The sequence below is a fragment of the Triturus cristatus genome, chromosome 6 (genome assembly GCF_964204655.1).
Source record: "Triturus cristatus chromosome 6, aTriCri1.1, whole genome shotgun sequence".
Taxonomy (NCBI): Eukaryota; Metazoa; Chordata; class Amphibia; order Caudata; family Salamandridae; genus Triturus; species Triturus cristatus.
In genome coordinates this window covers 1,494,830,385-1,494,856,800 of record NC_140589.1, presented here as the reverse complement: position 1 = coordinate 1,494,856,800, position 26,416 = coordinate 1,494,830,385, and the positions used below count along the sequence as shown (strand labels likewise).

Genomic DNA, 26,416 nt, shown 5'->3' with positions numbered 1-26,416 from the left:
ACCTTCCCTGTTTCGTTAAGTGTCAGGGTTCTTGCAGGAGGAGCACTCACACTAACTTGCAGCATGAGTACTTGACTGTGCTTGCAAGAGTGGGCAAAAGGCGCTGCTCCAGGCACTTACACAACTTGTAGCGCAAGATGCCCTACCAGTCAGTACTTCACAGCACACTTCATCGGGAAGCTTGGGGCAACCTGCACTTGCAGCGGTGGCACTTAGAGCAGTTTTCACCGCTGCATTTACAGTACTTGTGTCAGCCTTGCACCTGTTGCATCAGGTGCCTCATATGGCGTGTGGGCACCTGCAGCTGCCCTCTTACAGGTTAGTATGTGGGTTCCAGTCTTTGGCCTGTAATCTCTTAAACATCTACCGATTTGCTCTTTCTTGCTGCTAAAGCGTGTTTGCACATATATTTGCACGGCGGTATCAGCGCACAGCACCACTTTTAATTACATGTTTAGTTTAATTTTTAACTGTGTTTTAATTGGACTTAATGTATTTTGCCTGCATTTTCTTGGCCTGATCTCACGCACTTCTTCCTGTTTGCAGCGCTCGACCCTGGCGGAACCCGGAAGTTAGGTGGGTCCGCACTGCACCTTGGGTTGACGCGCTAGCTTTTCTCCTTCTGATGCTCATAAAAGGCGCGCTGGTGCGTCCGCGCAGCGGTTAGTATGTGGGTTCCAGTCTTTGGCCTGTAATCTCTTAAACCTCTACCGATTGGCTCTTTCTTGCTGCTAAAGTGTTTTTGCACATATATTTGCACGGCGGTGTCGGGGCACAGCACCACTTTTAATTGTGTGTTTAGTTTATTTTTTAACTGTGTTTTAATTGGACTTAATGTATAATACCTGCATTTTCTTGGCCTGATCTCGCACACTTCTTCCTGTTTGCAGCACTCGACCCTGGCGGTACCCGGAAGTTAGGCGGGTCCGCACTGCACCATGGGTTGACGCGCTAGCTTTTCGCCTTCTGATGCTCATAAAAGGCGCGCTGGGGCGTCCGTGCAGCAGTTAGTATGTGGGTTCCAGTCTTTGGCTTGTAATCTCTTAAACCTCTACCGATTGGCTCTTTCTTGCTGCTAAAGCGTTTTTGCACATATATTTGCACGGTGATATCAGGGCACAGCACCGCTGTTAATTACATGTTTAGTTTAATTTTTAACTGTGTTTTAATTGGACTTAATGTATTTTACTTGCATTTTCTTGGCCTGATCTCGCGTACTTCTTCTTGTTTGCAGTGCACGACCCTGGCGGTACCCGGAAGTTAGGCGGGCCCGCACTGCACCTTGGGTTGACGCGCTAGCTTTTCGCCTTCTGATGATCATAAAAGGCGTGCTGGGGCGTCCGTGCAGCAGTTAGTATGTGGGTTCCAGTCTTTGGCCTGTAATCTCTTAAACCTCTACCGATTGGCTCTTTCTTGCTGCTAAAGCGTTTTTGCACATATATTTGCACGGCGGTATCAGGGCACAGCACCGCTTTTAATTACATGTTTAGTTTAATTTTTAACTGTGTTTTAATTGGACTTAATGTATTTTACCTGCATTTCCTTGGCCTGATCTCGCGCACTTCTTCCTGTTTGCAGCGCTCGACCCTGGCGGTACCCGGAAGTTAGGCGGGTCCGCACTGCACCTTGGGTTGACGTGCTAGCTTTTTGCCTTCTGATGCTCATAAAAGGTGCGCTGGGGCGTACGCACAGCGGGTGCGCGCGCAGCGGGCCCGCCAAAGGCAAGCCCGTCTGCGCCCGGAGTGCGACCAGCGCCAGGACCCCTCGCCCTTTTAAGGTAATCACCTACAGCAGACAACAATTGGTGGATCTAGACAGGACTTCATGTAAAACTCATGAGCTGGTCCTGTCCGGCAGACACTTAGACGGGCTGGGCTGCACTAAGTGCGCCTATCAGATCAGACAGGACAGAAAGGGGGGCTCCAACCCAGTTAGTACCCAGAGCATCACGGGGGTAGATACTTCTCAAGATGGGGTGGGTGTAACATTCTTAGATGACTCTCCCAGGCATAATCCCCTTGTAGACAGTAAGACGGGCCAGGTTCATACTTTACGTTGTATCCTCCTTAATGTTCGATCCGTAAATAAAAACAAATATCAGATCCCTGACCTGATTGACAATACTCTACCTGATTTAATCTTTTTGACTGAGACTTGGACCGATAGTACTTCTGTTCCAGACTGGAACATAGCTTAGCCTAACGGCTATGTGGTTACTGCACAAGATAGAGTGGGAAAGAAGGGCGGAGGGATAGCGAATATTCATCAAGACCATTTAAAATTACGAGTAGAAACTAATTTAGATTTACTGGCAGAAGCATTTTATTTTAACATCTATTTAGGTAATCTTTTTAAGTTTCAGGGTCTTCTGATTCATCGCCCACCCGGGTCCAAGACCTCTTTTCCACAAGCCCTAATGAACCACCTAGAATCCCGCATGGATCCCCATCCCTTCATTCTTCTCGGCTATTTTAACTATTACCTGGAGCTTATCAACCACCCAGACTCTACTAAGCTGCTTGATAACTTGGCATCCTTGGGCTTTAGTCAAGTAGTTAATGGGCCCACCCATCAAGCTGGCCATACTTTAGATGGCATTTTTGCCAACAACATTTTGCTGGAGTTGGCCAGAATTACTGCTCTTCCCTGGTCTGATCATAAAGCAATTCATTTTACTATTAAGTCAGGCTCACCAACACCTTTACTCCGTCCAAAACCAGCAAAGGTAAAGATCAGACAATGGTCTAAGGTTCATGCTGATAGTCTAGTCAACGCACTTGGCCATTCCCATCCTCCACTCAGTAAGGACAACTCGGAGGCTGTTCATGTCTTTAACAAGTGGTTGGCGGCAGCAGCTGATGTAGTAGCCCCTGAAAAGTGGCTAGCTGTCAGGAGATCCAAGCCATCCGCCCCCTGGTATAGTCTGGAACTCAAAGCCCTAAAGATAGCTTGCAGAAAGGCTGAGCGCCTCTGGAGGGTGGACTATAGTTCCGAGAATAAAATTAGGTACAATTATGCCCTTTCACAGTACAGGAATGCAATCATTGTCTCAAAAAGTTTATTCTATGCAACTAGGATTCGGGAAGCAGGGCACTCGACTAAAGAGCTTTTCAAAACAATAACTGTACTTTCTAAACCATCTCAGGCTAATATATTTCAGCCCGATCAAGCGATGTGTGATAAATTAGCCTCCTTCTTTCAGGAAAAGATCCAACTAATCTACAAAGAGCTTTCGAATACTCACCTTAGACCAGAGAAGCAAGGGCAACCATTGATTAATAGAGTTACGACTCATCCTAGTCTGAGGAAGTTTCCATTGATAACGAGGGAAGAAACCTGTAAACTTATTACTCTAACTAAATCAGGTTCCCCAAATGACCCCTGCCCCCCCTCGATCCTGCACCTGGCTGCTGACAGAATTGCAGGCGAATTAACTCCTTTAATCAATCAAGTGTTGGGGTCTGGTAGCTATCCTTCCAGTTGGAAGGCAGCTACGATCAGGCCATTACTGAAGAAGCCCACACTAGATCCCTATGTACCTAAGAACTACCGCCCTATCGCTGCACTACCTTTTGCAGCTAAAATCTTAGAGAAAGCAGTTAACAGCTCATTGACGGACTACTTAGATTCCCACAATCTGTTAGACTCCACCCAGCATGGTTTTCGTGCACAACACTCAACGGAATCAGCTCTGCTCATGGCAGCAGAAGAGATCCGTAGCATAGTCGAAAAAGGGGCAGGGCGATTCTCGTCCTGTTAGATCTGTCAGCTGCCTTCGACACCGTGAATCACACTGTGTTGATACAGAGACTGCAGGAGGTCGGAATTGAGGACCCAGCGCTGTCCCTTCTTTCATCATTTTTGGAAGGAAGGGAGCAAAGCTTGTACTGGGATGGCCTTCAGTCCGACAGTTTCCATCTCCCCTGTGGGGTTCCACAAGGCTCAGCGCTGTCACCCACACTGTTTAACATCTACGGGTACCGTGAGCACGAGTGGAGGTGTCGTAAAGAAGACCGCGGGGGTACGGCACTGGCTCAAGACAGTTTATGGCTTCGCAACGGACAGGGACGACTTTCGCAGGAGCTGATATAAGTACCTGATCTGGACCAGGAATTTCAACCACATATAGAAAGATGCCATGAGAGATCGGGGAAGCGCGCTGAAGTGAGCCTGCACACCGTGAGGGGAACAGTTGTCCGTGGAGAGTGCTTTCTGTTTTCTCTGCCTCGCCTCACCAGCATTTCCTAAGCCGTGAGGGGAACGGCTGTAGTCCGGCTAAAACTACATCACCCAGAGGACTTTGCGCAGCCAGCGCATTTGTCACAGCTGAGGGGGAGGAGGCCCTTAAAAGATCGAGGCGCCTCCCGCAGCGCGGGAAGCACGCTGAAGTGAGCCTGCACACCGTGAGGGGAACGGTTGTCCGTGGAGAGTGTTTTCTGTTTTCTCTGCCTCGCCTCACCAGCATTTCCTAAGCCGTGAGGGGAAAGGCTCTAGTCCGGCTAAAACTACATCACCCAGAGGGCTTTGCGCACCCAGCGCATTTGTCACAGCTGAGGGGGAGGAGGCCCTTAAAAGATCGAGGTGCCTCCCGCAGTGCGGGACGCGCGCGGGCAGCGCCTGGGCGAAGCCCGGGCAAAGGGCGGGCCCTCTGTGGCCCTCAGAGGCCTGAAAAGACTGGGCTGGGCCCGAGACCCTGGTTCTGTGAACTGATTTCTCTTATTTAAAGTAACAAGTGAGACTTTAATTCTTTTTAATTATTTGTGTATAGTCGCATTGCAATTCCAACACGTATTGTTACTATTTAGGATGTCTAAGGCTAAAAATGATAAAACTGCAAATGGCCATAGTACTATTGACAATTACATGGTAAAAAAAGTCACTCTGATTAACAGTGAACGCAGGGCATCTCTAGGGAAAGGGCCCCCTGCAACAGCACTGGTTGAGACGCTGCCTCTGACAGCGATGGTCGCTGAGGGAGAGGCCAGTGTCAATGGTGCTGCTGGAGAAAACCCGGTCACGCCGATTGTGGTAAGGGCTGAGGTCCATATAGATCAACAAGATATATCCAATGAGGATTTGGAAGAAGTTCCGCCAGCTATAAGGCCGGTACGCAATTGTAGGCGAACACAGATAAAAGGGGGTGGGAAACAGAAGAAAAAATCTACTGTTGTAGACTTTGCTGATGTTAATGTCCCACTTAATAATCCCTTTGTGTTTACTGGAAACAAGGTGAATAACTTTAATGCTGATATTGCACAACTGGTTGCCCTTATAAAAAATCTTGAGTCTAAATTAGAATCTAAGGTAGAGGAGGCTATCAGACCTTTAACCATTAAGATAGACACTCTAACAGCTGAGGTGTCCAGGCTTGGCAGCCTGGTATCTTCGTACCAGGCTGCAGTTACTGGATTAAGGGATAAACCTGGGGAAGGCAGACAGGCAGGGTTGGTGTGGGGAATAACTCAGTCAAATCCCATCAATGTGATGGCAGTACCTACCACCGCGAGTATGGCACCTACATTAGCAACCACACCAGCCACTCAAGTAACAATGGATCCACAGATTCAATCTGACCCTGTATTAAGACAGGGAACAGATAGTAGGTCGCACAGAAGTAAAGGTTATCTTAACCTACCGCCTGACTGTGCGCCATTTGTGGTAGTCCTAACTAATGTCCCACCCTGCGGTACCAATCCTGCCTCACCCTATGACGAGTCTCATGCCTCACTTAAGAACAAAACAATGTCATGGCTTAACAAAAACTGTAAGAACAGTTCTGGGTTTGACTTAATGGCAGCAAGGCCAAGTCGATTAGTAAGTACCAAGTTGAGTGCCAATGCTGCACAAGGCTTTTGCCTACTCTTATTTTGACTGTGTGTTGAGTTAAACAATCACATAGTAGACTACTTTTTCGGTCAGATTTAATCAAAGAGGTAACTCAATTACATCATATTTTTCCTTTTACATTTTTCAACAACTCATGATCTCTTCATAAAAAAACCGCACCGTGTTTTGAACAATACCTTTGTGACACAATATAAATACAAATTTTTAAGATTTCGACACCCTCCAAAATACAATTTTAAACAAAAAAGACATTCAACTCTTCAACATTCATACCCATACACACCCATTCATATTCTTCAATAAATATACAAAACTAAGTGAACACTGTGTCAAATGACACGTGAAGGCCATCCAGAAAGGTTATTTATACTTTCGTTGCCTATACTCTTTCTTTTCTTGAAAAAAGGTTTTTAAGATGATCGATTGGCCTTTGCTCGTAAGGTCTACGCGTTTCGGAACCCGTATCTTGCTGGGAACCTCATCAGGACCACTGTACTGAAATAGATGAACAGAAAATTGTTTACCCAATGTCCTATCTCTTAAAAACTGAGGTGGTTGCGCTATATTTAAAGTTCTCACCTGCAACTTCGATGCAGTCAATGCCTCACAGGGGATGTGTTTAGCCGTCTACCTCGATCTGTTGAGCCCGAATTTTTTCTGTCGAACCAAATAATACACAAGATGCAATCAAATCTGGCCTACCTTAACATACAACAACAGATAAAACTCTCTCTACGTCAGAAGTCAGTCTGTCTAATAGTATGGCGCTTACTTGAAGTGTGCGTCAAGGTGCAAAATCTCTGGGGTCTTGGTTAGTTCTTTCCGACTCCTCGGTGTGACTGGTAGTCTTGACACCGGCCGTTTGTTTAAAAAAATGGCTCCAAAGTTTGCCGGTTGTATTCGTAACACTGTGTGTCAAAAAGAAAGCGGAACTCATAAACATAGTTTCTTGGTTGTTGTTTGTATATGCAGCAATGCTGGTGGTTCGAATCTCACCTTAATGGAACGAATTTCCCGCGTCTCGTTGGGGTTCTATGACTTCGCTGCTCTGCTCGGTTTCCGTTCTCGTAAAGGAGTATTCTTGAATGATTGGCGCGTTACGTGAAGACGTAACGTCAGTCTGAGTGCTTCTGGGAAATGTAGTTCTTAAGAGCTAGTGGCCTCTTTTTTGAACAACAAAACTTTGTTTTGTCCGACAAAAGGGGACGGTGATATTTTATATGGATCGCTGAAGAATTCTTTATTGTAAATTACAAATTACCAATCGGATTCCACTTGTTATGTCAGGTCAATTTTTGAGTTTTGAAAAGATTGAAGTATTTTATTTGCCAGGTGGATGATCATGACGCCTCTGAGCTGTGGCCGATCAGGCCCGAAGCTGTGGCAGGTGAACCTCACAGTTCTTTGGGTTCAGTTTGTCTTTGTATTTGATATCTTGATTACGTAAACTTGCATAGTCGGTGGAGATTCCCGGAGGGTATTTAGATGTCATGGTGGTTTGAATTAGCGCTTTAGAGTGTGTCATCTAGTCGTTGTCACCTTCCTTCCTAATCTCTGATTTTATAGGTTGAAAATTTCGGAGAGTTCGTTTAGTCCGTCAACTGACGTGTTAAATTTGATGATCAACATTGCTTCCCGTCTCAATAGTTTTGAGTCCAGGTCCCCACCTCTCGCGTCCTTTTCGACTTTGGAAATGATGGTCCATCTCAGCTCTCTTTCTGTATGGTTTTTAGAGGACCAGTGATTGACAAGCGGTGCATTAACAATATGTTTGCGAATACTTGATTTGTGTTGTTGGATCCTCTGTCTGATTTCTTGATTGGTCTTACCAATGTACAACTTCATGCAGGGGCATAGTATTCCATATACCACGAATTTCGATTTACAATTTGAAAACGTTACATGTTTCCAGTTGATACCATTGTGTGAGAAAAAATCGCCCTCGATGGTTGACTCGCAGCATGTGCAGGTGCCACATTTGTGGTGCCCTTGTATGGGAGGTAAGCTGAGGAAGCTTCTGATTGTAGCATTTTTGGTTTTGGGCATGGCTGCCCGTACAATTTGGTTGGCGATACTTTTGTCCTTTTTGAAGGCAAATAGAGGAGTTTCTTTTAGTAACGGGTCCAGCTGTCTGACTAAGTGCCAGTTTTGATTGATTGTTTTTTTCAGCCAGTTTGATGTTGGGCCGAATGTGGTCACACAGACTATCCTGTTGTCCTTCGCTGGTGTTTGCTTTTCTAGCAGTGTCTCTCGCGGGGTCCACCACGCTCTTTTTATGGCTCTTTTTAGGAGTTTCTTAGGGTAACCTCGTAGCAAAAGGTTATTCTTCAGGGTCTCTGAGTGGAAAAAATATTCATCTTTAAAAGTGCAATTGCGACGAATGCGCAAAAATTGCCCATAGGGTAGATTTTCCTTGAGGCTTCGTGGATGATTACTAGAGAAATGTAGAGCCTTATTCCTGTCGGTCTTTTTTTTGAAGAGTATCGTGGCTAAATAGCCGTCCGTGATGTAGATTTCAACGTCAAGGAATGCCATTTTAAATTTGGAATGGTTCATGCTGAATTTTATGTCCTCTGTGCGGTTATTGAGCCACAGGAAAAAGGATTGTAGTTGTTCTTCTTCCCCAGTCCAAATCATAAAGATGTCATCTATGTATCGGACCCAACTTCCAATATACTCTGTAAAGGGATTGTTGTGGTAAATGAAAGTTTCTTCATATTTAGACATGAATAAAACCGCTAATTCCGGGGCAAAAGGACAGCCCATGGCCACGCCTTTTATCTGGTAGAAGAACTCATCTTTGAAGCTGAAATAGTTGTTTTTCAGTGCAAATGTTGCTAGTTCCATTATGAATTGGGAAGGTACTTTCTCTGGTTTTGATCGTGTATTGAGAAAGCTGTCCAGTACTGCTAGGCCCTCATCCTGCGGTATCTCTGTGTATAGGGATACTACGTCTAGCGTCACTAGGAAATTGGTGCCTTCCACGAATGTCATCTGATCCAATTTTTTGAGAAAGTCTGTGGTGTCTCGAAGGTAAGATTTTACTTCCTCCATAAACGGTTTTAGAAAATAGTCTACAAACTTTGAGATCGGTTCTAGCAGTGACTCACAGCCCGACACAATTGGTCTGCCTGGGGGGCAAGTTAAATCCTTGTGGACTTTAGGTAAAACGTAGAATACTGGAATACGTGGATGTTTGTTTCTCAAGAATTCATATTCGCGTTTGCCTAGAAAACCTTGGTCAAAGCCTTTTTGGAGTATGTTGAAAAGTTTTCCTTGTAATTCAAAAGTTGGGTCATAAGATATCTTTTTGTAACAACGTTCGTTGTTAAGTTGTTTGTTCACCTCTGCCGTGTAGCGATCTGTACCCCATACCACAATTGAACCGCCCTTGTCTGCTTGCTTTATTGTTATTGATGGATCATTTTTTAATTCCATTAAGGCATCTCTTTGAGTTTTGGTGATGTTTGATTTTGTGTGTCGTTTCCGTTTTTGTTCAACATCTGTTATGGCAGATAATACGACTTTCTCAAACAAGATGACCTCTTTAGGAATCTTTCCTGGTGGAGGGCAGAATGTGGATTTTTTCTTTAAACCTGTGGATTCGACGTTGGTGATCGTCGGGTTATCTTTAAAGAAGGTGGTCAGACGGATTTTTCTGCAGAATTCGATGAATTCGGTTTTGATTTGGATGAAGTTGGTGTCTCTAGAGGGAACAAAGGTCAAGCCTTTTTCCAGCACGCTCAATTCCGCATGTGTTAAAGTTTTATCTGATAGATTGTAGATCAGTGATTTATCTAATTTTTGTAGTTGTGTCTCCTCGTTGACATTTCCCATGGTTGGTTGCTGTATCGCATCCTGCCTCGTGGTTTTTGGCGGCCCCTTCCTAAAAAAGACGGTTGTTGTTGGAAGTTTTGTTGGTAGTTTCCTCGTCTGTTAAACTCTTGGCGGTTGTTCGGGGTTTCTGCCTCACTTCCACTGGATGATGTTGTGTCAGAAAAGGTAATAAAGTTATTCCTTGATCTCCCTTGAAATTCAGGCAGGAACCTGCGTGATTCCGGTCTCGAATAGAAATCTGATTGGAGGTAGGGATAAGATTTCTCCATTGAAAAGTTGTTTCTGTCTTTTTCAAACTTTGCTCCCTTTTGATTGATTGAAAAATCTTTAAACTCCAAGATTTCTTTATCCACTTTATCCAGGAGCGTTTTTGAATCCGTAATCAATTGGTTTGTTTTTATTTCTGATTCCAAGATGGCTATCTCTTCTAGTTGTTGTTTCGATAGTCTTTGTGCTGTCTCCACGGTAAGGACCATTAGGTCCCTACTGCATTTAGTTTCAATAAGGCTGTAACCCTTTTTATAGGTCGGATCCTCTGTAAAGATTACAGGTACATTGCGTATTTGTAAGCCTCCTGGTATTGTTCCTGCCCTTAGATGTTCCACAAGAAAGTGGCCGTGGAGGTCCGTTCTGATTTGTTTTTTCTTCAATCTGATCAGCCTATCAGATTCATTTGTGATTTTGGCTGTAGCGCTTAATGTCACCGAAGCAAAAAGAGGAGGATCATTGATCAATTTTGAGATATGTTCTTCGCTGTAAGCGAAGGTGTCGCCGTCCATCGTGATCGAGTTGTATTGGTCTGTCTAAAAAACTCTTCTGGTTGTCTGTCCTATACTAGTGAAACTCCCTACACCAAAACAAAACCTCTAAGTGAAAAACTAATTCTGTGAACCAATGCCTATTTCTAGGGTTATCTTTTTCCCTTTGGACAACCTCGCAGGTGTGCACCTGCTATTAAACTGGAAGAACAGTTCTGGGTTTGACTTAATGGCAGCAAGGCCAAGTCGATTAGTAAGTACCAAGTTGAGTGCCAATGCTGCACAAGGCTTTTGCCTACTCTTATTTTGACTGTGTGTTGAGTTAAACAATCACATAGTAGACTACTTTTTCGGTCAGATTTAATCAAAGAGGTAACTCAATTACATCATATTTTTCCTTTTACATTTTTCAACAACTCATGATCTCTTCATAAAAAAACCGCACCGTGTTTTGAACAATACCTTTGTGACACAATATAAATACAAATTTTTAAGATTTCGACACCCTCCAAAATACAATTTTAAACAAAAAAGACATTCAACTCTTCAACATTCATACCCATACACACCCATTCATATTCTTCAATAAATATACAAAACTAAGTGAACACTGTGTCAAATGTCACGTGAAGGCCATCCAGAAAGGTTATTTATACTTTCGTTGCCTATACTCTTTCTTTTCTTGAAAAAAGGTAAGTAAGGTTTACGCGTTTCGGAACCCGTATCCTGATGAGGTTCCCAGCAAGATACGGGTTCCGAAACGCGTAGACCTTACGAGCAAAGGCCAATCGATCATCTTAAAAACCTTTTTTCAAGAAAAGAAAGAGTATAGGCAACGAAAGTATAAATAACCTTTCTGGATGGCCTTCACGTGTCATTTGACACAGTGTTCACTTAGTTTTGTATATTTATTGAAGAATATGAATGGGTGTGTATGGGTATGAATGTTGAAGAGTTGAATGTCTTTTTTGTTTAAAATTGTATTTTGGAGGGTGTCGAAATCTTAAAAATTTGTATTTATATTGTGTCACAAAGGTATTGTTCAAAACACGGTGCGGTTTTTTTATGAAGAGATCATGAGTTGTTGAAAAATGTAAAAGGAAAAATATGATGTAATTGAGTTACCTCTTTGATTAAATCTGACCGAAAAAGTAGTCTACTATGTGATTGTTTAACTCAACACACAGTCAAAATAAGAGTAGGCAAAAGCCTTGTGCAGCATTGGCACTCAACTTGGTACTTACTAATCAACTTGGCCTTGCTGCCATTAAGTCAAACCCAGAACTGTTCTTCCAGTTTAATAGCAGGTGCACACCTGCGAGGTTGTCCAAAGGGAAAAAGATAACCCTAGAAATAGGCATTGGTTCACAGAATTAGTTTTTCACTTAGAGGTTTTGTTTTGGTTTAGGGAGTTTCACTAGTATAGGACAGACAACCAGAAGAGTTTTTTAGACAGACCAATACAACTCGATCACGATGGACGGCGACACCTTCGCTTACAGCGAAGAACATATCTCAAAATTGATCAATGATCCTCCTCTTTTTGCTTCGGTGACATTAAGCGCTACAGCCAAAATCACAAATGAATCTGATAGGCTGATCAGATTGAAGAAAAAACAAATCAGAACGGACCTCCACGGCCACTTTCTTGTGGAACATCTAAGGGCAGGAACAATACCAGGAGGCTTACAAATACGCAATGTACCTGTAATCTTTACAGAGGATCCGACCTATAAAAAGGGTTACAGCCTTATTGAAACTAAATGCAGTAGGGACCTAATGGTCCTTACCGTGGAGACAGCACAAAGACTATCGAAACAACAACTAGAAGAGATAGCCATCTTGGAATCAGAAATAAAAACAAACCAATTGATTACGGATTCAAAAACGCTCCTGGATAAAGTGGATAAAGAAATCTTGGAGTTTAAAGATTTTTCAATCAATCAAAAGGGAGCAAAGTTTGAAAAAGACAGAAACAACTTTTCAATGGAGAAAACTTATCCCTACCTCCAATCAGATTTCTATTCGAGACCGGAATCACGCAGGTTCCTGCCTGAATTTCAAGGGAGATCAAGGAATAACTTTATTACCTTTTCTGACACAACATCATCCAGTGGAAGTGAGGCAGAAACCCCGAACAACCGCCAAGAGTTTAACAGACGAGGAAACTACCAACAAAACTTCCAACAACAACCGTCTTTTTTAGGAAGGGGCCGCCAAAAACCACGAGGCAGGATGCGATACAGCAACCAACCATGGGAAATGTCAACGAGGAGACACAACTACAAAAATTAGATAAATCACTGATCTACAATCTATCAGATAAAACTTTAACACATGCGGAATTGAGCGTGCTGGAAAAAGGCTTGACCTTTGTTCCCTCTAGAGACACCAACTTCATCCAAATCAAAACCGAATTCATCGAATTCTGCAGAAAAATCCGTCTGACCACCTTCTTTAAAGATAACCCGACGATCACCAACGTCGAATCCACAGGTTTAAAGAAAAAATCCACATTCTGCCCTCCACCAGGAAAGATTCCTAAAGAGGTCATCCTGTTTGAGAAAGTCATATTATCTGCCATAACAGATGTTGAACAAAAACGGAAGCGACACACAAAATCAAACATCACCAAAACTCAAAGAGATGCCTTAATGGAATTAAAAAATGATCCATCAATAACAATAAAGCAAGCAGACAAGGGCGGTTCAATTGTGGTATGGGGTACAGATCGCTACACGGCAGAGGTGAACAAACAACTTAACAACGAACGTTGTTACAAAAAGATATCTTATGACCCAACTTTTGAATTACAAGGAAAACTTTTCAACATACTCCAAAAAGGCTTTGACCAAGGTTTTCTAGGCAAACGCGAATATGAATTCTTGAGAAACAAACATCCACGTATTCCAGTATTCTACGTTTTACCTAAAGTCCACAAGGATTTAACTTGCCCCCCAGGCAGACCAATTGTGTCGGGCTGTGAGTCACTGCTAGAACCGATCTCAAAGTTTGTAGACTATTTTCTAAAACCGTTTATGGAGGAAGTAAAATCTTACCTTCGAGACACCACAGACTTTCTCAAACAATTGGATCAGATGACATTCGTGGAAGGCACCAATTTCCTAGTGACGCTAGACGTAGTATCCCTATACACAGAGATACCGCAGGATGAGGGCCTAGCAGTACTGGACAGCTTTCTCAATACACGATCAAAACCAGAGAAAGTACCTTCCCAATTCATAATGGAACTAGCAACATTTGCACTGAAAAACAACTATTTCAGCTTCAAAGATGAGTTCTTCTACCAGATAAAAGGCGTGGCCATGGGCCGTCCTTTTGCCCCGGAATTAGCGGTTTTATTCATGTCTAAATATGAAGAAACTTTCATTTACCACAACAATCCCTTTACAGAGTATATTGGAAGTTGGGTCCGATACATAGATGACATCTTTATGATTTGGACTGGGGAAGAAGAACAACTACAATCCTTTTTCCTGTGGCTCAATAACCGCACAGAGGACATAAAATTCAGCATGAACCATTCCAAATTTAAAATGGCATTCCTTGACGTTGAAATCTACATCACGGACGGCTATTTAGCCACGACACTCTTCAAAAAAAAGACCGACAGGAATAAGGCTCTACATTTCTCTAGTAATCATCCACGAAGCCTCAAGGAAAATCTACCCTATGGGCAATTTTTGCGCATTCGTCGCAATTGCACTTTTAAAGATGAATATTTTTTCCACTCAGAGACCCTGAAGAATAACCTTTTGCTACGAGGTTACCCTAAGAAACTCCTAAAAAGAGCCATAAAAAGAGCGTGGTGGACCCCGCGAGAGACACTGCTAGAAAAGCAAACACCAGCGAAGATCAACAGGATAGTCTGTGTGACCACATTCGGCCCAACATCAAACTGGCTGAAAAAAACAATCAATCAAAACTGGCACTTAGTCAGACAGCTGGACCCGTTACTAAAAGAAACTCCTCTATTTGCCTTCAAAAAGGACAAAAGTATCGCCAACCAAATTGTACGGGCAGCCATGCCCAAAACCAAAAATGCTACAATCAGAAGCTTCCTCAGCTTACCTCCCATACAAGGGCACCACAAATGTGGCACCTGCACATGCTGCGAGTCAACCATCGAGGGCGATTTTTTCTCACACAATGGTATCAACTGGAAACATGTAACGTTTTCAAATTGTAAATCGAAATTCGTGGTATATGGAATACTATGCCCCTGCATGAAGTTGTACATTGGTAAGACCAATCAAGAAATCAGACAGAGGATCCAACAACACAAATCAAGAATTCGCAAACATATTGTTAATGCACCGCTTGTCAATCACTGGTCCTCTAAAAACCATACAGAAAGAGAGCTGAGATGGACCATCATTTCCAAAGTCGAAAAGGACGCGAGAGGTGGGGACCTGGACTCAAAACTATTGAGACGGGAAGCAATGTTGATCATCAAATTTAACACGTCAGTTGACGGACTAAACGAACTCTCCGAAATTTTCAACCTATAAAATCAGAGATTAGGAAGGAAGGTGACAACGACTAGATGACACACTCTAAAGCGCTAATTCAAACCACCATGACATCTAAATACCCTCCGGGAATCTCCACCGACTATGCAAGTTTACGTAATCAAGATATCAAATACAAAGACAAACTGAACCCAAAGAACTGTGAGGTTCACCTGCCACAGCTTCGGGCCTGATCGGCCACAGCTCAGAGGCGTCATGATCATCAACCTGGCAAATAAAATACTTCAATCTTTTCAAAACTCAAAAATTGACCTGACATAACAAGTGGAATCCGATTGGTAATTTGTAATTTACAATAAAGAATTCTTCAGCGATCCATATAAAATATCACCGTCCCCTTTTGTCGGACAAAACAAAGTTTTGTTGTTCAAAAAAGAGGCCACTAGCTCTTAAGAACTACATTTCCCAGAAGCACTCAGACTGACGTTACGTCTTCACGTAACGCGCCAATCATTCAAGAATACTCCTTTACGAGAACGGAAACCGAGCAGAGCAGCGAAGTCATAGAACCCCAACGAGACGTGGGAAATTCGTTCCATTAAGGTGAGATTCGAACCACCAGCATTGCTGCATATACAAACAACAACCAAGAAACTATGTTTATGAGTTTCGCTTTCTTTTTGACACACAGTGTTACGAATACAACCGGCAAACTTTGGAGCCATTTTTTTAAACAAACGGCCGGTGTCAAGACTACCAGTCACACCGAGGAGTCGGAAAGAACTAACCAAGACCCCAGAGATTTTGCACCTTGACGCACACTTCAAGTAAGCGCCATACTATTAGACAGACTGACTTCTGACGTAGAGAGAGTTTTATCTGTTGTTGTATGTTAAGGTAGGCCAGATTTGATTGCATCTCGTGTATTATTTGGTTCGACAGAAAAAATTCGGGCTCAACAGATCGAGGTAGACGGCTAAACACATCCCCTGTGAGGCATTGACTGCATCGAAGTTGCAGATGAGAACTTTAAATATAGCGCAACCACCTCAGTTTTTAAGAGATAGGACATTGGGTAAACAATTTTCTGTTCATCTATTTCAGTACATTGGTCCTGATGAGGTTCCCAGCAAGATACGGGTTCCGAAACGCGTAGACCTTACGAGCAAAGGCCAATCGATCATCTTAAAAACCTTTTTTCAAGAAAAGAAAGAGTATAGGCAACGAAAGTATAAATAACCTTTCTGGATGGCCTTCACGTGTCATTTGACACAGTGTTCACTTAGTTTTGTATATTTATTGAAGAATATGAATGGGTGTGTATGGGTATGAATGTTGAAGAGTTGAATGTCTTTTTTGTTTAAAATTGTATTTTGGAGGGTGTCGAAATCTTAAAAATTTGTATTTATATTGTGTCACAAAGGTATTGTTCAAAACACGGTGCGGTTTTTTTATGAAGAGATCATGAGTTGTTGAAAAATGTAAAAGGAAAAATATGATGTAATTGAGTTACCTCTTTGATTAAATCTGACCGAAAAAGTAGTCTACTATGTGATTGTTTAACTCAACACACAGTCAAAATAAGAGTAGGCAAAAGCATTGTGCAGCATTGGCACTCAACTTAACAAAAACTGTGGCTTCCCAATTGCATATTCTGATCAGATTCTGGCAGTCAGGCGGGTGAATTGGGTGGGCCCATCGAAAAAAATGGGAAGCGGAGACTGCATTGTTGTGAACTTCAAACATCCCCAACATGTGGCCACCGCTCTCTTAAGAGCTTCGTCCCTGATATACAATGAGAGCAGTATATGTGTTCGACCTTTGGGGTATTTTTATGCCCATCTTTGTCATAACTCCCCCCAACAAAGGCTGTTTAGTTCAGTGGCTGAAACTCAGACTCAGGTTATGGATACCCACTTTCAGTATAATATTGTTAATCGGAGGGGACTGGGAAACGTTACCAATGCACAGAATAGACCTTACTTCTCGGCCAAACCTAATCCTGGGTTTAACATCAACACACTGAACAGGTACGATCTTCTATCTGGCCTGGACATGTGCGACTGACATGAGATCCCTGTGGGTCAGGGCATCTCAATCTCAGACGAATTGGTGTCTATTCCGAACTCACAGGATAAAAACTATGGTAGCAATGTTGTCTCGTGGAACATTGCGGGGTTGGCTGCAAAAATGACAGACATAAATTGGGTCAACTACATTAAGCAATTTAAAGTTATCTGCCTACAAGAGACTTGGCTGGTTGAATGTGATCTTTTTTTAGAAGGGTACAAGGACTTCTATGTCCCGGCCACACCATCACTAAGAGGCAGACCTAAGGGTGGGCTGGTGATTTTTGTTTCTATCCTTGTTACCTGTAAAATTAGCAGAATTGATGCAAATGATCCTGGTATGATGGGCTTGGTTTTAAATGGGGTACACTGCCGAGTATGTCTAGTGAATTTTTATAATGCTGCCAATGTCACTTCAGTACCTAACTCCGTATCTGCCTTGCATGCCTTTCTCACTTCCTCTCTAAAGGATTTCAATCATAACCTCATGATTGTGGGGGATCTCAATGTTCACTTGTGTGGAGACCCTCTGCACAAATGCATAAATGATTTAAGTTGTGAGCGTATGGAGGGACTCCACCTGGATCACACAATGGCTGGGGAACTATGCAATGCTCTCCTGGATAACCTGGACCTCTCCCTGGCCATGAGGCTCAGGGATCCATTTAAATGTTTTGATACTCCCACCTTTCAGGGGCATGGGAGGGGCACTTTTATTGATCACATGCTGTTGTCAGCAACACTGCTGCCTTTACTGGATTCGTTTGATATTGTTCCAAGCGAATTCAGTGACCATAATCCTTTAACAATCTGTTTGAAGGGACCCTGGTTTTCTAAGGAAAGACTGATATGTAACTCCGGGAGGCTGGGCACTACAGATGGAAGGCGGCGACTTAAATGGTCAATGGTGACTCCAGATTTATTGTATAAAAACATTGTAGACACATGTACTGAGGATATTGTGAACTGCACTCGGGTGGGGGCAGACCCTCGACGGGTTCTTACTGCTTATCAAAATCTGTCGGAGAAGGTGTCAGAACTGATGTTGGTCCCAGTAAAGACGAGTGTGGGAAAATGTGGGCCAAGATGGTTCAATCATGATTGCTCCAAAGCTGCTCGTAACCTTAGGCTAGCACTGGCAGCTATTCCGAGAGTGCTGGAAAATGTCAAACTGTGTCGCAGGGAATATAAGTCCATTCTAAAATCCCATAAGGAGTCGCTAAGAGTAGAAGCGTGGAATGAGTTACTTGATCCTTCTACCTTAAAATCCATCACCAGATTTTGGACAATAATTAAAAAAACATTCCTGGTAGAAGACCCGGGTAATGGTCTGGATTGCTGTATTACCAAGGAGGAGTGGGAACTTCATTTCAAACAATTATACTCTTCTGGGTTACCTGTCACAAGTGAGAAATTGCTTGATGCTAGGGGAGGTGCTATTAGGTTTACTAATGTTGAAGTTATGGTGGCCATTGAAGGACTCACTGCTAGAAAAGCTCCAGGGCCTGATGGGATCCCCCCAGACTTGTATAAGTCTGATCCACACTTTTGGGCGCCCATCCTGGCTGCAGTATTTAATGCAGCTGCCAAAGTGGGCTGTCCTATCTCCTGGGGACTATCAACGATTGTTCCCGTTTTTAAAAAAGGAGATAAGGGCAGTCCTCACTGCTGCCGGCCAATTTCACTAATTGACTCCATGGTCAAAATTATGGGGAGAATTCTACTACAGAGAATAACATGCTGGGCGATCGAAAATAACATCATGTCGATTTCTCAGTATGGTTTCTGTGGGGGGCGCTCCACCATAACCCAGTGCCTTAACCTATTTCTTGTATTGAGCAGAGGGGAACTGTCCGTCTTGCCTTCATGGACCTTTCTTCAGCCTTCGACTGTGTCAACAGGGGGGGGCTGTGGAGGTCCATGAGGGAGAAAGGTGTGGATCCAGGGATAGTTGACTTTTTGGTGGATATGCACAGTAATACCAGTGCTAACGTCAGATATTCTGCAAACGGGGACACCACTGGTAACTTCGATATAAAGAAGGGAGTGCGTCAGGGTTGCATTCTTGCCCCCTTCCTTTTTAATTTGTATATTAATGATTTAGATGATTATCTACAGAATGTACAGGCAGATTGCCCCAGAGTCGGCAGGCGGGGTATTCCAGTTCTTTTATACGCAGATGATGCGGTTTTAATTTCAAGAACGGAGAAGGGACTCCAGGCGCTTTTAAATGCTTTTAACATTTTTATGTCTGACCGAAATCTATTGGTCAACAACTCTAAATCATATATAATGCATATTGGCCATAAACCCAAAAAGAATTTTATCTTTAAATTGGATGATGTCCCAATACCAGTCACAGAAACATTCTTATATCTTGGTGTCCTGTTTGATACCAAGCTTAACTGGGGCCCACATTTGGCCAAAAAGAAAGGTGAACTGCTAAGGGCTAATACTTCTGTTTTTAACTGTGCGACAAAACTGGGTAAGAAGCCAATCAACGCAATGATTAAGCTGTACAATGCTAAATCTGTTGCTATAGCTGCATATGGCAGCAAACTTTGGGGATATGTGGCTGGAGAACAGTTGCAGGTTGCCGAAAACAATTTCCTAAAACGTCTACTTTGTGTCCCCACCAGTACACCCAACCTGACAGTACACGAAGAACTGGGAATCCAGTATCTAAGTGATATTTTTTCCTTAAGGCCTTTGATTTGTTGGGTGAAACTGTGGATAAATCAGGACATACCTCTTACCCATTTGATTGTAAGAGATCTTATATCTCAGGACAAACATATGTGTGTCCCCTGGTTAAAATATCTGAAAACCTGCTTTTCCTGGCTTGGCCGCCTGAATCTGTTTGAAAATCCTAGCGGAATTGTAAAGGGGGATATAACAGCAATCAAACAAGCCTTTTATAAGGATAAGTTGGCTCAAAGGGAAAGTGAGGAGCTTTTGAAACCAAGAATTAGGAAATATGTGATGTTAAAAACTTGTGAAAGCATGGAGCCATATTTAATGAGTAATTTCACCTCTCATGAGAAATTCTTGTTGACTAGGTTTAGATTTGACATCTTCCATCATCTTTTAATACGACCGAAGTCAGACATTTTTAACGAGGTTGCAGCACCCTGTGGCTGCGACGGGAAGTCTCCTCAGGATATGCTGCATTTTATGTTTTTATGTAGTTTTTATGAATATCCCCGCAAACGTTATCTTGTTGCACTCTTAAGGAAACTTAATTTTAACCAAATCAAACCTGCCTTTTTTTATTTGCAGCTTTTGTACAGTGATAGCGTCTTACAGGTTAAAGAATTTTTAAAATTAACTGTCAAATTAAGGAATTGCCTAGACCAATGATGTTGTACTTACTATCTGTACTTTACCATGTATCTGGATCAAGTTATTGGCAATGGGCTACGTGTAATATGATTTTTTGTATGTGACTATGAACTATTGTAATAGTATGAATAATGTTTTTTTAATCGTATTGTTTACATGTGTACTTTTATGGTGTGAAATATAACCGAATAAAGTCTCTATTGAATTGAACATCTACGCAAGGCCCCGTTGAGTAGGCTGCAGGCTTTGCAGAATGCCGTGGCGAGATTACTTCTGGACATTCCCAGAGATCAATCCGTCTCGGCGGGAATAAGAACTCTACACTGGCTCCCCGTCCAGCAGCGTGTGGAATTTAAGGCCTTATGCCTGGTCCACAAAGCTGTGTTCGGGGGTGGAGCCAAGGACATCCAGAAAATACTGATTCCCTATATTCCCAGCCGTATTTTAAGGTCCAGCACCCGGAGTCTTATTCAGGTGAACAGGATTAGGAGAGCTAGATGGGGAGGTAGAGCTTTCTCAAACCGTGCCGCAGGACTCTGGAATAAGCTCCCTTGCTCTTTAAAATCCGTAGATAACCATCAGCGCTTTAGGAAAGTTCTAAAAACCTGGTTATTCTAGGGAGCTTACGCTTAAGACTGATACTTCCCCTACACTGACCAGCGCCAAGACGCTACGGCATTCGAGCGCTTTAAAAACCTATATCCTATCCTATCCTATCCTACACTGTGTAGAACCCCCATACCCCATGCAACACAACCCTTCAGGGGTCCTACATATGCACCATGGGAGCGTGCAAGCTGGATAACCTTGTAAAACAACATGTGTGGTGCGCGCTGAGTGAAACAATCCCAAGATAATGCGGTCACTCTGTACCGTTCGCACTGGGATTAAGAGTGCCGATAGAGCGGTTTAAACATGACAAGCGATGATTAGCGTCCGAATTTGCTGATGAGGATCCTGTATGTTTGTCGTATAACCTGCATGGCCAGACACATGTAATCACTCATTATGATCACGTCTGCGAGGATCGTGTAAACAAACCTCTGTGCACTTATTTTGACGTGCACACACACACACAAGACACTCTTTGTGTTTAACCAGGAAGACCAGGAAGACTGTCACCCAGGCCCTCGTCACCAGTAGACTAGACTACGGAAACACCCTCTACGCCGGTACAACAGCCAAGCTTCAGAAAAGACTTCAGCGTATCCAGAACGCCTCCGCCCGTCTCATCCTGAACGCCCCCCGACGCAGCCACATCTCGAGCCACCTAAGAGACCTGCACTGGCTCCCTGTCAACAAGAGGATCACGTTCAGGCTCCTCACCCACGCACACAAATCCCTCCACGACCTGGGCCCAAGGTACCTCAACGACCGCCTGACCTTCTACACGCCCACCCGACAGCTACGATCCGCGTACCTCGCCCTCGCCGTCGTCCCTCGCATCCAGAGAGCCACCGCCGGAGGAAGATCCTTCTCCTACCCGGCGGCTAAGACATGGAACTCCCTGCCCGTCCACCTGCGGCTGACCCAGGACCACCTCGCCTTCAGGAAACAGCTCAAGACCTGGCTGTTCGAGCAGTAGCAGACCCCCTCCCCCAAGCGCCTTGAGACCCTTCCGGGTGAGTAGTGCGCGATATAAATTCCTTGATTGATTGATTGATTGATTTAAGGAGCGAGATTTATGTTTATTTTTTTAACATCTCTGTTTGTAAGAGGGTGACATTTCACATGCCATGCACATTCTGTCGGCTGGAGGGCACAGCTCATTTGTACGGCCATAAAGACCCCGTAAAAAAGCCCTGCGCACCCTTCTCGTGGCCCTCCGTGACTCCCATGTGTGATGCATATTAGTGATAACTAATTGGTGGACGGTGGTAGGTGGTGGGACGGGCTGCTGGGGAGGCCCCTCATTGTGCTTTGCAGGGGGGCCCTCTCAAGTTTCGTTACGCCACTGCCAGGGCCTAACAAACTGCTTCTGCAAACGTCCAGCTCAGCTCTCTTCCTAAACCATCTACTGCACTTCTTGGAGAAAAGCAGCACATTCGAGAATTCAAGGTTTCCATGTATTTGGAAAACAGATTGTTAAAAATGCAGAAACGTTTTCTTTTTTGAGTTATTTACCTGTTTATTTTCATTTCCCTGCTTGCACTGGGGGACTCCTTTGTTGCAATGTGCATCTGGGCACAGCTAAAACATGCTAATCCCATTATTTACCATTGTACAAATAATATTTTGCCATTTAGAACCTATTGTGAATTTCTCTCATGCCTTGGGTTGCTGTTTACGTGGTGTATCCATTTCCGCTTGCATTTTTAACAAATATAGTTTGCCTCATTTCTTCGGCTTTGAACTCAAGTGACAAATGTCTCTATTTATGACCGCCGAATTTTAGAGAGAGTTAATTGCCACACATCTCCTAATTCTCATCCCTGCTCAAATTTGCATAAGCATCACAAATACCAACACTGTAAAAGGACTTTAATTAGCCGGTAGTAATAGGGCCAGTTTATCATAGAGGTTTTACCACAAACTTTGATGTCTTCAATGTAATGCAATGGATAATGTGCTGCATGGCTAAACACTTATTAGGTCCCAAAGGCGAGACCTATTGGCTATGCCAATGCTTGTTTTACTTTTATCGCTTCTATCCCTTCTTTTTTCTGCAATTTGTTTTCTGTTTTTATGGTCAAAATGCGTAACCATGAGCGTGTTTATATTTATTTTTGTTTTTGTATACTTTTTCCAATTCAGCTAGCAGCAGAATTTCTTCTTGTGACCACAATATAGCTGGTTTGCTGATTGCTAGAGCGGCAAGCCTAGCTTCACTTTGCATTTTTGGATATGCATGCTGAGCATGTTGTGACATTCCAATTTTTGTTCCAAATCTGAGGTCACAGAAGCTACAGGGGGAAGGTAGTTCTCCTTTTTTTATTCTGCCTTTGCATTTTGCATAGTGGCTTGCAATATTGTGGAATTTGTCTTCCTTGTCACATTTTGAACAATAGGTTTTGAGGTAGAATCCTGTATGTTTATTGGAGACATGTTTTCTAAGCTCTTTGAAAGTTCCCATTATGTCTCCACCTTAATCACAGTTGTATTTATCATTGAGACATTTCCAGTAATTGACTTTTTTGGTGAAATCACTTTTCTTGTTATTGAGTCGATCGCTGACCTCATAAACATAAGGTAGATTCTCGAATCTTGATGCAACAGTGTCACTCTTTGCTGATGAGACCACAAGTTCAATGGGTTCACTGAGGTCTATAGTTACCTTGTCTTCTGTTATTAAGGAGGGTAAACAGGGTGATACAGTGTGATTTGTTATCATTTATTGTGTAGTTAGAAGTGGGTGATGAATTGACAAAATCGGTAAGGAGGTTAACAATTTGTGGAAAAGACATTACCTCTTTTCTCTATCTGAACTGGGTTTTTAATCTCCAGGAACTACTCCATCTGGAATTGTGTTTGTTAGCTTTGCCATTTTTCACTATCATGCTCATGGCCATGATAGAACCTTGTTTGGCCTACCCCTATAAACTTCTCTTCATATAGTTACCAGCTGGACCATTTGGAGCTAAAGTCCAATACGACTGAGAAGAGGTTAAGAGAGTCATAGTTACTTCCGCCATTTACCCGCACTTCATTGAATTTCTTCATTTTGACATTCAGGGCACTGGACAGAAATCACATCACGTCAACACCCACCTATGGCCTTCGTGATGCTTTGTTTTAATTAAACACTCAGATTCCCCTGGTCCTCACCCGTTCTAGGTCAGCTGCTAGTCACCGGCAGAGGCAGAACACCGGCCAGCATCCTGGGGAGGGGCACAGTGAGAGGCGACCACCACAGCTAGGGTGATCCACAGGAAGGGTTTGGCTCGAGTCCAGAGTCGCCACCACCCTGGAGGGCGACTCCTCATCCAGCCCAGGTGTGCTCTTAGTCCTGCTTCATGCCTTAGCCTGATGGACCCAGCTCTTAGAGCCGATCCTTAAACCAAAGTTACGGATCTGACTTGCCAACTTCCCCTACCTACATTGTTCCAACATGCCAGAGACTCTTCACTTTAGAGATCTGCTGCGGATATGGTTGCAGACTAGTGTGAGATTTGAAACATCGCCCCCGCATTGTCAAGTACCAGTGAGAGCTCACCAGGTGCTGCAGGAACTGCAACGCTTTCCAAGGCTTGGGCCCCTCTCTCAGGACGAACCGATTCCAGGGTGCCCTGCCCTTCACAAAGTAAAGAGAATTCTCCCTGGGGCTTCCGCCGGCTTCTCCAGGACCATTTACGTTGCCGCACTGAACGCTGCAAGGGTGCCCGTCTCCGCCACTCGTGGTGATGCCCTTCCATCAATTCCTTTAAGTTTCAGCTTTCCAACCATACTCCCATGGAACCCAAAGAATTTGGTTTCCCGGAAGCTGCTCGGTGGGTCATGGATATAACGCCGTTGGATTGCTAGTTGGCATCATTTCTGGTTGGTACTACGAAGGTATCTGATCTTCTTCGAATCTCCTACTTTTGTTCTTGATTAATGAAAACATTCTTGGCAAATGCTTTCGCTTTGGTTCGTCTTGTGCTGCTCTAAGAATTTCACCTCTTGCTGCATAATACTTGTGCCCCCAGCTGTCCCTCTGGTGAACGGCCTGCTTTGAACACTCTAATTTTTAAAAATTAAACGCTTCGGACCCCCAGGACACTCGGTCAAGAGCATCAAGGGGGCACCCAGCGTCGGACTGCCAGCTTGATCCCAAGATCCAACTACAAACCTTTTAACGGCAGCAACTTTAATATACTCTATTGGAGCTGGAATTACTGTGGCTGCTGGCACCAGACGTGTCCTTCAATGGATCCTTGTTAAAAGATTTAAAGTGTACTTCATCACCACCTCCCCGAGTCAGGAGTGGGTAATTTGCATGCCTGCTGCCTTCTTTGGATGTGGTAGCCGTTTCTCAGGTTCCCTCTCAGGAGTCGAACCCTGATTCCCCAATAACCGTGGTCACCCTAGTAGGCACGGAAAGTACCATCAAAGGTTGATAGGGCAGACATCCTAATGTATCATCACCATCAAGGAGATCAGCCTTAGGTTATCTAGAGTCATAAAAGCGGCGGGCGAGCCAGGATTGGTCTTAGTCTAATAAATGCACTCATGCCGGGAAGTTAGGGCTCGTTGGCATGCATTAGCTCTAGAATTACACCAATTATCCAAGAAACAGAAGGAGCGATCGAAGGAACCATAACTGAATTAATGAGCCATTCGCAGTTTCACTGTACAAGTCATGTGTACTTACGCATGCATGCCTTAATCTTTGAGACAAGCATATGCTACTGGCCGGATCAACCAGGTAGCTGCATCTGCGGGACGGGGGGTTGGGGGCCGTGTCCCTGACTGACCGTCAAACCCCTTGGGAGCCTGCTGGGGAAGCCTACCTGCCTGAGCAGTGAGGGGCTTACTGGGGGGGGGAATAGGTGTGGTTGCACAGGCACCTGCATGCCCGGCCATCTCTGTGGAAGGGAGAGGCGGGCTGAGGTGCAGCCTGATCAAGATGCAGGGGTTCCGGCCTGGGTGGTAGGGACACCCCAAGGAATAGTTGTTCCAAGCTGCTGGCAAAATGTGCTGGACGGAGGAGGGCAAAGGTGGACAGCGTGGGGGCCTGGACCGCTAGGCGGCACCTGGGACCTGGCACCATCCGGCCCCTTCCACTCTGGTCAGACCACTGGGGACGTGCAAGCTGCCAAGGCTGCTCAGCCTTCACTCTGCTGGGTAGTGGAAGGGCCTCCAGGAACAGCAGGCTCTCCAGTCAGACAGTCTGCTTTGCTTGAAATAGCAGCAGAGGCTGGCCTAACAGTCCATCCCTAAATGGACCAAGTTTACCCAATATATCGGAGTATATGGAGGTGGTCGGACCCTCTCGGCAGGCCGCCTTGCATGGGGATGTCATCTTCACATCCCTGCCTGCTCTCGGTGGAAGGCAGGCTCGGAGTCAAGGCACATCGGGAAGGGCTGGGAGTCAGGCATGGACCCAGGCCCCTGGGGTACCAGGTGGGTCGGCTCGGGCCCTGGGGGCATC

The 26,416-nt window shown here is 44.1% G+C and overlaps 1 pseudogene; it reads right to left on the bottom strand.

Moving 5' to 3' along the window:
- Positions 1-24,736: 24,736 nt before the first annotated feature.
- LOC146821593 (18S ribosomal RNA) lies at positions 24,737-25,690 on the bottom strand (annotated as a pseudogene; the record flags this gene model as incomplete).
- Positions 25,691-26,416: the final 726 nt, after the last annotated feature.